This window comes from Peromyscus maniculatus, chromosome 13 (genome assembly GCF_049852395.1).
Source record: "Peromyscus maniculatus bairdii isolate BWxNUB_F1_BW_parent chromosome 13, HU_Pman_BW_mat_3.1, whole genome shotgun sequence".
NCBI lineage: Eukaryota > Metazoa > Chordata > Mammalia > Rodentia > Cricetidae > Peromyscus > Peromyscus maniculatus.
In genome coordinates, this window is record NC_134864.1 from 64304744 (window position 1) to 64317059 (window position 12316).

A 12316-nucleotide genomic window follows, 5' to 3' on the forward strand; every position below is an offset into this window, starting at 1 on the left:
TTATCAAACCCAAACGTTGCTTAGAAGTGCAAGGTGCCCGGAGTAGGCAGTGGGCATTGGGCTGGTTTGAATGAGAGTGGCCCCACAGGAGAACTGCACGGTGTATTTGAATGTTTTCCCAGTTGGCGTATGGTTTAAAAGTGTGACCTTTTTGAAGGTGTGTCACTGGGGGGGGGTGGGGGGTGGGAGATGTGCTTTCAGGTTTCACAAGCCCCGGCCAGGCCCAGAGTCTGTCTCTCTTTCTGCCTTCTCTCTTCAGATCAGGACATAAGCTCCAGGGCCCTGCCTACCTGCCTTGCTCCCTGCATGATGGTCCTAGACTAATCCTCCAACACTGCAAGCAAGCCTCCGATTAAATGCTTTCTTTTGTAAGCAGCCTTGGTCATGGTGTCTCATCACAGCAAGAGTGACCCTGGACACTCCTCCGGACAGTACCTATTTTCCTGTGACAGAAGGAATCTACAAGGTCATCTTGACAAAAATTCACACTGTGAGTCCAGTCAGCTTTGTAAACCTAACCACCTTCTGTTGCCTCATTCTTGAAAATGGTGGTTGGAATTTTTTGGTTTGTTTTAAAACAAAAGCGTGTTTGTCATTTGTGTCCCCATGCTACAACAAATGACAGGAGGACGGGGCCCGGTGGGACGTCACAGCGTGACAAACCGGCGTTTTCAGGTCTTTAAGGAAGACAGAAGAATTATTGTCAAGTGTTAGAAAAAATATAACTGGATATAGTGAAATAAAATCAATGAAAGACGAAAATAATTAAACAATAACAATATTAGAAATATATGATCGTTTTAACTAATATGGGCAGACGAACAGCTCTTCCAATCAAGGTATCAAATCCAAAATTTATAGCAGAGAAATTTAATAAACTTGAATGGACATAAATGTTTAACTTTTGTGTCAAAAAACCCCAAAATATTAAGAAATGAACAATAAACTGGACAACATATTTGTAACAATGTATCAGAAAATAAGGGTTTTTTTGACCATTAAAGGCTTTAAATTTCTTAAAAATCAGTATTACAAAAAGCCACCACAAGTGGATAAAATCATGGAGGTCAGTTTTCAAAAAGATAAGGACAAGGAGATACGGTGAGGCTATGTTCAGGGCAAACAAACCCTGGAAATCCGTGTTCTCGGACCATGGAGGAAGGAAGGGGAGGAGGAAAAGCATCCATTCAAATAAAATCAAAAACTAACTAATCATAGGAGTGACATCAAGTCATAATTCAAATCAAGATCTTTTAATGCACATACATGAAATAATGGAAAGTTGAAGGTTAATATATTGATGACAAAAAGTAATTTTTGCTTGATGGTATTTACATTTTAAAAGGCCTTATCTTTAGAGAGTCATACTTAAATATTCACAGGTAAAATTGTATGTCTGAGATTTCCTTCAAAATAATAAAGGAGACAAAGATGGAGGAGACGGGAAGAAGCACGAATCGGTAGTTGAGGGTTGAGTGCGTGTCGTCTGATAAAGTTAGTCTGTCTACTTGATTCTACACTCAAAAATAATGAAACAAAGGCTGGAGAGAGAACTAACTCGGCAGTGAAGAGCACTTGCTGCTCTGGAGGGGGAACCAGGGTTCACACGTGCCTGGAATTCCAGTTCAGGGGAAACAGTGCTCTGTTCTGACCCTCACTGCCACTGTACACATGTTGCACACACAGACAAGTATGAACGCACGCGCGCGCGCACACACACACACACACTTTAAAGTGAAATAACACTTTAAAGTAATAAGATGAAGATGGAGGGCCAGTATAACGGCTCAGAGGATCAAGGAACCTGCTCACAGGCAGGACAACTTGCGTTTGATTTCCAGGACCCACGTGGGAGAAGGAGAGAACACCGGCAGGTTGTCCTCTGACCTCCACGTGTGCACCCTAACATACACACACCCCAAAATAAAAAATGCAACTTAAAAATTAACCCCTAAAAATAGTAATACTAAAATTAAAAAATATATATGAAAAACTCAGGAAAAAGCATTTTATTTGAATAAATAGAAAATAAAATTAAAATTAGTTTAATTTTAAGAGTACAAACACATACCCGAAATCCCAGACTTAAGCGTAAGTATGAGGCCAGCAGTATAATGAGTTCAAGTTTGGCCTAGATTACATAGCAAGCCCCTGTCTCATACACAAAGAACAGGAAACACACACTTCAGAGTTAATTGCTTCAATTCAAGCTTAAGCTTCCTTGGAGTAATGACCTGCGCAAACTCCTTTTCAGTTTCTGATCTGCAAATTAAATAATAATGATTGCCTAATTGGATTGTCAAGAACACGGTGAGTGGGCCACCATGCAGGTGGCTGGCCCAGCGTGGTAAATCTTCACATGGCTGATGGCTGCTGGTCCAGTGGACAAGAGACTCCAAGGCATGAGCGTCCTGGTGCAGAGCCTCGGCCACGCCTCTTCCTGATTCACAAAAAGAACAGCCAGCACCCAGAAGAGGTAAGGCATGCTAACTGTGCCTTAAGCCCCAGGAGTCGGGAGCAATGCATTTATTATTAGCTAACATACATATAAAGATATGTAAGCATTAAAATTCACTGGAAAATATGAATTCGGTGGTAAAACCCTGTCCTGACTTACATAAGTCTCAGAAAAGTATCCTAAAATGAACTTCAAAGTAGCTCCCCGATGACGACGACGTCAGTGGTGGTCATAGTTAATACACAAACCAATTAACACAGCTCAGTAGATGTTAACTCCCAAGTCGTGCTCTTTTGAATATAGTATTCAGTAGGGACAAAAGGGTGCTCTTGAAACAATCAATTTTTACTTAAAACTATATAATGTAAATTGTAAGATATAATGTGGATTGTCATCAAAACAACTGTTCCTGGCAAGTGTATTTTTGGCTTATGGTCATCTTTTTCTCAAATGATCCTGGTATTTCTGTTGGGACCATCTGGCAATACGATTTCCAAACATACATTAGAAGCTGCAGTACGGAACTTTGAGCAGAGCTATGCAAATAAGGTCAGGGATAGTTAAAGCTATAAACTATAATTGATGAAGGCTCCGGAGGAACAGAAGGGCTCCTATTTGCCAAGCACTGTGCTAAACGCTTAAAACAGAAAACTCAATCAAATGTGCGTTTTCAGAGAGCTCGGAGTCCGAGAACTTTTCCGAAGTATTCAAGGATAGATACAGGGACTTATCAATCCCAAAAGGATGTTACAGGAGCAAGATGAGAAGCATGGGCAGAGAACGCATGGCCTGAGAGGACCGACGAAGCTGGACAGGACATCAGCGGCCCCAGCCAATTAACAACATCACAAAGCTTGCCTTAGACTTGCCTTCCGTGCTGAGTAGACACAACTCTCATTCTGTCGAGTGGGTTCAGTCACGTCCGGTACTTCTGACGACTGTATAATCTGCACATGGAAAAACTGATACAGAAGAAAACGTGTAATAAATCACATTGTAACTGAAATTTTAAACTTCTAATATTTAAAAAACAGAAAGCCAGGCATGGTGGCTCAGACCGATCATCTTAGCATAGAGGAAGCCAAGGCACTAGGATTGCCACAGGTGAAATGGAAGTGGGGGTTACAGGATGAGGACGAAACTACACATACACACACACACACACACACACACACACACACACACACATACACACACACACACACACACACATACACACGAGCACACCACACACACACACATACACACGAGCACACCACACACACACACACACACACACACACACACACACACACACACCAGCACATAAGATAGGGAATTGTTTAGAAGATGCACATATCCAATACCTACATACCTGTCTAAAGAAATATCCTCGCCGGGCGGTGGTGGCACAAGCCTTAAATCCCAGCCTAGAAAAAAAAAAAAAAAGAAATACCTAGAGAAAAATCAATAATAATATATGTAAATAAGATATGTATATGATAATAAATCATGCATAGGATATTAAAAACAGTAGCAGAATAAAGCACAATTTCTTCCATAGCTCTTCATTTAGCGCAGTGGTTATCAACCTGTAGGTCGCAAGCCCCTTGGGGTCGCATACCAGATATTTCCATTATGAAATTCCATTCTATTTCCAGTAACAAAATTACAGTTATGAAATAATTTTAGGGTTGAGGCCACCACAACATAAAATTGTATTAAAGGGTGGCAGCATTAGGAAGGTTGAGAACCACACTATCCTTTCTTTGTTGGTGGTGAAAAGTTAGTTTCTTTTTTTTTCAAATTATCTTCAAACTAAATTTGTCATACTCTAGGAGGAAATTCATTGGCATTTTAATTGGGCTACTCTTAAAATATGTACTATTTTCCTGTGAGATTGAGTCATTCTGCCCAAAAGCAAAGATCGTCTTCCAACTCACGTCGGTGTTCTGGTCTTGTTTTTAATCTTGGGGTTCATAGAGCCCGCACTCATTCTCAGACCACGAGTGAGAGAGGGCTTGGCTACTGTGATTGACAGAAAGAGTCACAGCCTATGCTCTGCCAATCAGAGCGTTTGTCTATCTGGATCCACAAACATCAGCATGAGTGGTGTTTGGATCCAGGAGGAAAGAAACACTCCGCCCCGGTGGTGACGGTGGCGAACACAAGCCTGCAGGTGCTTACGGAGGGTCTGAACACAAAAACAGTGCTTGCTTTCCCCTAAAGTAAGTCAAATGAAGGAGGAGTCAAACTCCTGTCCAGATCTTACACAGTGCACCCACTTTGCCTGATCCGATCTCTTAGAGTCCGCGCGCTTCTTGTCTCTCGGCTCTAGTTCAAGACGGAAGTTGTGTTACCACAACTGAGAGAGGCGGCGTGGCTAGTACCCGTTGTGCATTCTAGTTTGGGCACAGCTCCATTGTCAGAGATCCCTGTCCTGTCCCCTGCTCACTCACTTCGTCCGGATCGGAGTCTCCCCAAAGGGGAAGCACCTAACGGGAACCGTTAAAGCAGGTCTCCCTGGAGAGAGCGTAGCCGAGCAGTCCATAAACGTCCCTTTCTGAGGAAACTTTTCCCTGTCTAGCTGGACCGGAGGCCTTTGCTTAAGGGCGTGCAATTAAATTTACTGTAAGATTTCAGCTGGGAAGAAATAGCCTCTCCAGATCTGTTTCTTCCCACCCACAAGACATCGTTCCATATGCATGAGACTCCTTATAACCGTGGATCTGACATCTCCCGCCCCCTTTGGGGTTGGAACACCAAGATCAGCCTCCGAGTTATACTGTTTTGCAAAGCGGAAGGACACCTTTGTAACTGATTAAACACGTATGAAAGACAGAAGGTCTGACCTGTTTATAAGCAGTTTAAATATGTGCAACCAAAAGCTACACGATACCTTTAATAGACCTGTCCTCATTTCACGTATTCCCCCGCTTATTGCTGAGCCATAAAATGCAGAGAGCCCAGCTACAGGAGCAACCCAGCCAGCGCTCGCCCTTTCCCAGCGGGGCCTCCGCGGCTCGCAGCGTGAGGCTCTGCCTCTCTGGGGTGTGAAAAGCCTGCCGCAGTCAGACTTTCCTGCTGATACTGCGGCTTCTTACACTCGGGATAAGCAATTCCTGTGTTGTTATTTTCTCACACGGATTGTAAGAAATGGTTGATGTGAGTTTGGCTCAACCTAGGTATCTGAAATAACTGAAGAAATGCCATCTCTACCCCTGGAATTACAAAGTGAGTATGTTTAAATATTGGGCTTTCATACTGTCCTTGGAACGCTGCTTTTAAGATCGTGTTATGTATTCCAGCTATATTGCGCCTTCTGAAAATTAATGGTCGTGCTTCTCTTCATCACTTCTAAAATAGAGGTTATGCTACCTGGGTAACATAAACTCTTGTAAAAAAAATGTATTCAAATCATGTAATAACAACAGACCATTATTTCCATACATTCCTCTATTTTCAATTATTAATGCTTTTTATGTACTCCTAGAGCTCGCTGTACAGAATGTATTCCAGTCGTCATCTTTCATTTCCTTCTCTTTTCCTCCCCTCATTCTTTTTCTTCCTCCTTACTGTGTGAGGTCCTTGACGAGGGCCTAGATTAATTCTCTCTCTTATGAGTATACGTACTTCGTGGATAACATCAAATTGATCTGTGGCACGTGCTCTGACTTGACCCTGGAGATATTTAGGAGGAGCTCGCGATGTCTTCAGGTATCCGGAGGGCAGAAGGAGCAGGAAAGCAAAGAAACCATATGCAGCGGGGAACATAAAAGGATTTTCAGGGAAAGAACTCATTCTATGGGAATGTACATTTAGTGATAGGGTTTGGAGAACAGGGTCCTAACGGGCTAAGAGGAAGCTCGTGGGGACAGCACCAAAGACATCAGCAAAGGAACCAGAAGGTGCTGCCCTCAGACCTCATCACCCTGTGCATCCCCAGCCTGGATTTAGTGCCTCTTCTGCAACCTCCGGCAAGAAAGTATACAAGTCCATGGAGCCTTCAACAGGGATGTGTGTGTCAGATTTCCATCTCTCTAACAACATACCCGAGACAATAAGCTTGAAAAGAGACACATTTTATGTTGGCTTATACTATCAGAGGGTCTAGTCCTTGGTGAATTGACCCCAATGCTTTGGCAGGGCAGGACATCATCCTGAGAGAGTGTGACAGACCAATGACACTCACCTCACGGGCAGGACACAAAAAGAGATAAGGGAAGGAGCCAAAGGCCTGCTGGGCTCTGGAAGCAATGGAAACAATACCAAAGGAGCAGACGGTGCACATCTGTAATGGTTCGTCTTCATTGGCAACGTGGATGGATTTTGAATGGCCTGGGAGATGGGTGTGTCTGTGACTTCTAGAGATTGATTGAGGGGAAGACCCACTATGAACATGGATGGTACCATCCATAGTCTGGAAGCCTGAACCAACCGAAAGAGGAGACCAGAGCAGCACCCACATGTCCGTTCCCCCCGCCCCGTTCTCTCCTTCTTCATCACCGCGACATGAGCTTCTGTGTTATGCTCTTCCCTGCCATACCCTCCCACCATGGTGGCTTGATACCTCTGAAACGAGGAGCCACGATCAACCCTCTCTGCTTCTGTCAAGTATCTGGACACATGACAGTAAAAATAACTAATATGCCTTCTTGTCAATAGCTACCCCAGAACTTAGCACAGTTCCTGCACACAGTAGGTACATAATAAATGTTTATGGAATGAATGAACTACAAAATAACTATAGCAACTTTTTCAGTGATGAGAATAAACTCCAAAGGTCGGCTCTGAGAATGTCTCAAGGCAATGTTCGTGAACACTTGAAACTGATAAAGGTGACTGACAGATGGCAGGCTCAAAGAGGCAGAACTGACATTTGGTGATACATAGAATCCCAAGCAAGTGTAGCAGACCTATGTTTGAAAGAAAAAAACCCATGGATATAAAATTAGCCACAAAAGCAAGAAGAAAACCAGACCCTAGTGGAGGGGGATGTGAGTAATTATGCAAGTAATGCCCAAAGGAAAAAAAAATCAGACTAAACACTCACAGTGAGAATTTCTCGATGGCACTTTGCTTTGTTCTTGTTGGGAGGCTCGTCTTGAATCCAACTACTCCTGGTGTGTTTAAAGTTCGTCAGAGCTCTGCCAATCCCGGCATTTTCAGTTCTGTGACTATGCTGCTCCCTGAAGTCTGAAGATGCCCCTGTAGAACAAGCTATGAGAATGTAGTGAGTGACGCCAGGTCCTAAAAGGACGGCCTTTCCTCGGTGTGCTGGGAAAACGGTGTCGTAGTTTTGTCAACTTGACATAAGACTAAGTATTTCTGAGAAGAGGGAATCCCAATCCAGGAATTGCCTCCATCAGATTTGCCTGTCTGTGTTTATAGGGCATTTTCTTGGTTGCTAACTGATTCATGAGCACCATCCGGTCCGTGGGCAGATGGGCCTGGGCTATGTAAGACAGCTGACTGAGCCAGCCAAATGAAGCGAGGCAGTAAGACGCACTCTTGCATGGCCTCTGATTCGGTTCCTGCCCTCAGGTTCCTGCCTTGGCTTCCTTCAACAACTGTACAAACAAACTCCTTCCTCCCCCACTTTGGCATGGGCCAGTGTTCTATCACAGAACAGGAAGCAAACCAGGACAGATGGGATTCCTAACTTCCTAGGCCAAGGACTAGCTCTGCCATGATGGAGGTAGCCTGCCATGATGGACATAGCCTTCACAAGCTACGGAAAGTACTCAGTTTCTAGTCAGCTCTCCACACAAGACTTCTCCGCCTCAACCTGTGCCTTCCTCAACCCCCCCCCCCCCCCCCCGCAGTCACTGCTTGACAACCAAGCATTTGTAATCAACACAGAAAATACTTGGGATCCCCAGAGATGTGGAGTGTGTGTGTGTGTGTGTGTGTGTGTGTGTGTGTGTGTGTGCGCGTGCGTGCGTGCGTGCGTGTGTGTGTGTGTGTGTGTGTGTGTGTGTGTGTCTGGCAGGGGACTGACCCCAGGATCTCACATATGCTACACAAATTCTCTCCAGTATGCCATATCCCTAGTCCAGGATTTTATTATTATTCAATTATTATTATTATTGTTGTTGTTGTTGTTGCTGTTTTTCTATAGAGCAAATAGAAGCAGAAGCAGAAAAAACAGAACAAACAAATGAATTTTGTATTGTAAACACTCTGTATATATCACCGTGGTCCCCTATTTTGCTGAGCCACTGTCTCAGGAACCTGTGTTTATCCAATGTTTGTCACGGATCTTTTAGTATCCGGGCCCCTTACTGTGCTTCTGTTCTTTTTCACAAGTCATCAGTTGCCACCAAATTTCTAACCTCATCTCGTCTCTGGATCCTGTGACAGCGTAGATTGCCAACTCTTCACAGGTACACTTTGTCACTAGGCACAGTGACACAGCAATATCCTGCCTCTCTCCCTGACCCCCTAGTGGCTCCTTCACTAATTCCAGTGCTTCCTCTATACGCTCACTAGAGTTTCATTCTTCAGGACTCTGTTCTGTCAGTCTCTCCAGCTCATGTTGACTGCTGCAAATGCTCAACCTTACTGCACAGCCTCTGCTTGGCACTCTATGCCCTCTGCCTGTGACTCCAGTGAAGGCCTGGCTGGTGTCCCACGCTTTAGATCACACATGAAACTCCTGGACATTGATGTGCTAACAGCCTATTGATGGGGAGGCAAGGAGCTTGCTACAATGACTCCAGGAAATTCCCCAAGCCTGGGCAGAGATTGGTGGGTCAGGACTGGCTAAACACCGGCCTCCTGTGGTGGTACAACTGAAGGCCAAGGCTATACCAGCCCACACCAGACAATACCCAATGCCCAGAGGCACTAAGCAAGGGATTGCTCCCGACATCAGACACCTGAGGGATGTAGGCATCCTTGTCCCCTGCCAGTCCACCTGGGATACACCCCTGCTGCCAGTCAAAAAGCCCAACTCCACCGACTATTGGCATGTACAGGAGCTCAGAGAAGTAAACAAGCAGGTAGAGGACATTTATCCCACTGTCCCCAACCCATACACCCTTCTTAGCACCCTGCCACCTGAACGGGTCATCTATACAGTGCTAAACCTCAAGGATGCCTTCTTCAGCTTGCCCTTGGCACCAGCCAGTCAGCACCACTTGCCTTGGAATGCTCGGATCAGATGACAGGTTCAATGGACAACTGACCTGGCTAAGGCTTCCCCAAGGATTCAAGAACTCCCCCTCTATCTTCAGTGAAGCCCTCCGTGAGGACTTGGGGAAGTGCAGACATGTCCACCCAAATGTCAGTCTGTTACAGTACATGGGTGACTTGCTGATTGCCTCAGACTCCAGAGGCAACACAGGCAATGTACTTCTCTACAGGCAGCCTAAGCAAGGCAATGTGAGGGCCTGCTAGTTTAGAGGCTCATTACTGAATTGGTTGCTATGGCAATTCACACAAAGAATTGATGTGACCTCCACAATTACCTTAGGCTAAGCAGAGAGAGCCCTTCTCTAGAGCAAGAGTTGTGGTCAGTCACATCAAGAGTGTATTGGCTACACAGCGGGAGAAGGCAGTGTGGACTGAGGGGAGGCCACCATTTTTAACCAGATACTGTCTGCTTAGGGCATACAGCTCAGTTTTCCAGGCAGCTGAGAGTTTCTTCCTATTCTATGTTACTGGTTTGAGTCATGCAGATCTAAAATACATTTATGTGCAGAAGTATAGCACACTAAATTTAATGGTGATTAAGGTCAAGATGTAAGTTTACTGTTGTACCAATCATGATAGAGTGACTGATTCCAATTCCAGAGTTGGGCACACTTTAACAAACTGTACCTACTTTCATGACTTCTTTCCCTTCTCTATCATAAATGGCTACTTCTAATCAATAATGGAAGTGGAAGGCATATAAGAGAGTGTTTTAAGTGCATACAGTTAAAAAGTAAAAATGAAATTGCCTGGGAAAAAGTATGTCCAAATGCAAGCAAGCTTCTGGGCAGGACATTAACTCTCTTGTCCTCTGTTTTATTTTCTTTTATAAGACAAATTTTATGATCACACACACACACAACACCTTCAAGTCAAAAGAAGTATATAGAATTTGAGTGATGCCCCGGGTTCCTTAAGTAGAAGGGAGTTCCAGCTGTGAATCCCGCAGAACAACTGACAAAGCACTGGATTCTTGGTTGCCTCTTATGGTCTAACTTACACAGTGTACTCGAGAAGAGTTCGTAGAAAAGTGGGGACATACAAGAGGAAAGTCAGCCATCTATTCACCAGGCGGTCTTTCCAGGAATCCACACCTTGGCATATAACCACCATGCAATGACTGTCCTTCCTCCTCACAGACAGAAAAAAACATCTTGTCTTTGTCCCAAGACTGAGAAGATGATTTCTTAACACCATGAACACTCAGGAGCCACAAGCCAGTGACAGATAATATAAGCGGACCTAATAATAAGGCATTTCCTTCTGGCGTAGAAACTATAGGGAGATCAAAATTACACTTAAAAGGTTGATTTGATGAGCATAAAGTTAAAATGGACTATAAAGTTTATCAGATTCACATAGCTCAGGGCATATGTACTCACCCATATCTGCTCAAGTCTCTTGCTACTAAAACAATGCATTTGATCACCCGTCAAGTGTTGTCTCAATGAGTGGTTATTTTCTTTCCTAAAATATCCCAATTTTAATGACCCATTATTTCTTTGGATGTGGATGACATTACTGTTTTTTTTAATATGTTTTTATTTGAAATAGAATTACATCACTTTTACCCTCTCTCCCATTCTTCTCATGCCCCCCCCACACACACACACACTCTCAAGTTGAGGGCTTCTTTTCTTTATTATTGTTATTGCGTGTGTGTACGCACAAACATCATTGTTCCTGAAATTATTTTCACATTCATCTTTGTAAGTAGAGCATGGGGGAGGGCAGTTTTCAAGATCGGGGTCAATTCATAGTTTCCATTTTACATAAACAACTCAAGCTCCAGAAGGTTAAACAGCAAAACTAAACTCGCTCTCTTTCCTACAACTTCTCACCCCAGCAGAGCAGGTCCCTAAGCCAATTTGTCTTTCCTTGTTACGGTTGTTAGTTAACGTTGACACTTCTCCCTTTCGATACTTGTGTTTTGGGCAGGCCCACTCTCCTCTCCTCCTTCATGGATTCTTTCTCCATTCATTTTCTTTCCATCTCTCCTACTCTCACCTTCTAATCTCAAACTTAAATCTTGCAGTTGTCAAATTGTCTACAGCTGTAGCTGGCCGCATGCATGTGAGAGGACAGGGCCTCAAAGTCTCATGCAATAGCCAACTTTATTCAGAGCATCAGACAATTTACAAGCTGACAGAGAAGAATCACATGAATAAGGTGTTCAATCACAAGGACCAGCTGCACATGGCAAAACCATGTTTTTCCAGAGAGGCACATGAATAACAACAGTTGAAGTCAACTCACTCCTGTCTGCTACACCTGGGAGGAGCAAGAAAACACTTTCCAAAAACAGTTCTGTGTTTTGAAGAAACTGAGGTCACAGATTATTGTCTCGTTTTCTTGGAGTTTTCTCACAAGCACTCAGCATTCTCACATGATTCCATTTTTGGAGTGTGTTCTGACATCCAATCACTGATTCCCCTGGCTTCTGTCTCTCCTTTCTTCTGAGTACTGTTGCCCTCATAATTGTCTAGACATGTTTTCATCTGAAATATTCAAGGGCTCCTTTCATTACACTCATACTTAAGTGCAAGGACCTTTGGAACAGAACTCAAAACTTTCCCAACTTTGATACTTATGCTAAATTTTGTCTTTACCTTTTATGACATTTCAACATGGGTCCTACCTTAATCTTCATATGTAACTAAAGACCAATTTTTAAGTTAAATA

The 12316-nt window shown here is 43.7% G+C and overlaps 1 long non-coding RNA gene across 1 annotated transcript; it reads right to left on the reverse strand.

The window, feature by feature from the left end:
• Positions 1-1235: 1235 nt before the first annotated feature.
• LOC121822114 (uncharacterized) lies at positions 1236-11213 on the reverse strand. Its single transcript, XR_013044173.1, has 3 exons — positions 7491-11213; positions 3813-3867; positions 1236-3420 (listed from the first exon to the last, which is right to left on the reverse strand). It is a non-coding gene; the product is annotated as an uncharacterized LOC121822114 (long non-coding RNA).
• Positions 11214-12316: the final 1103 nt, after the last annotated feature.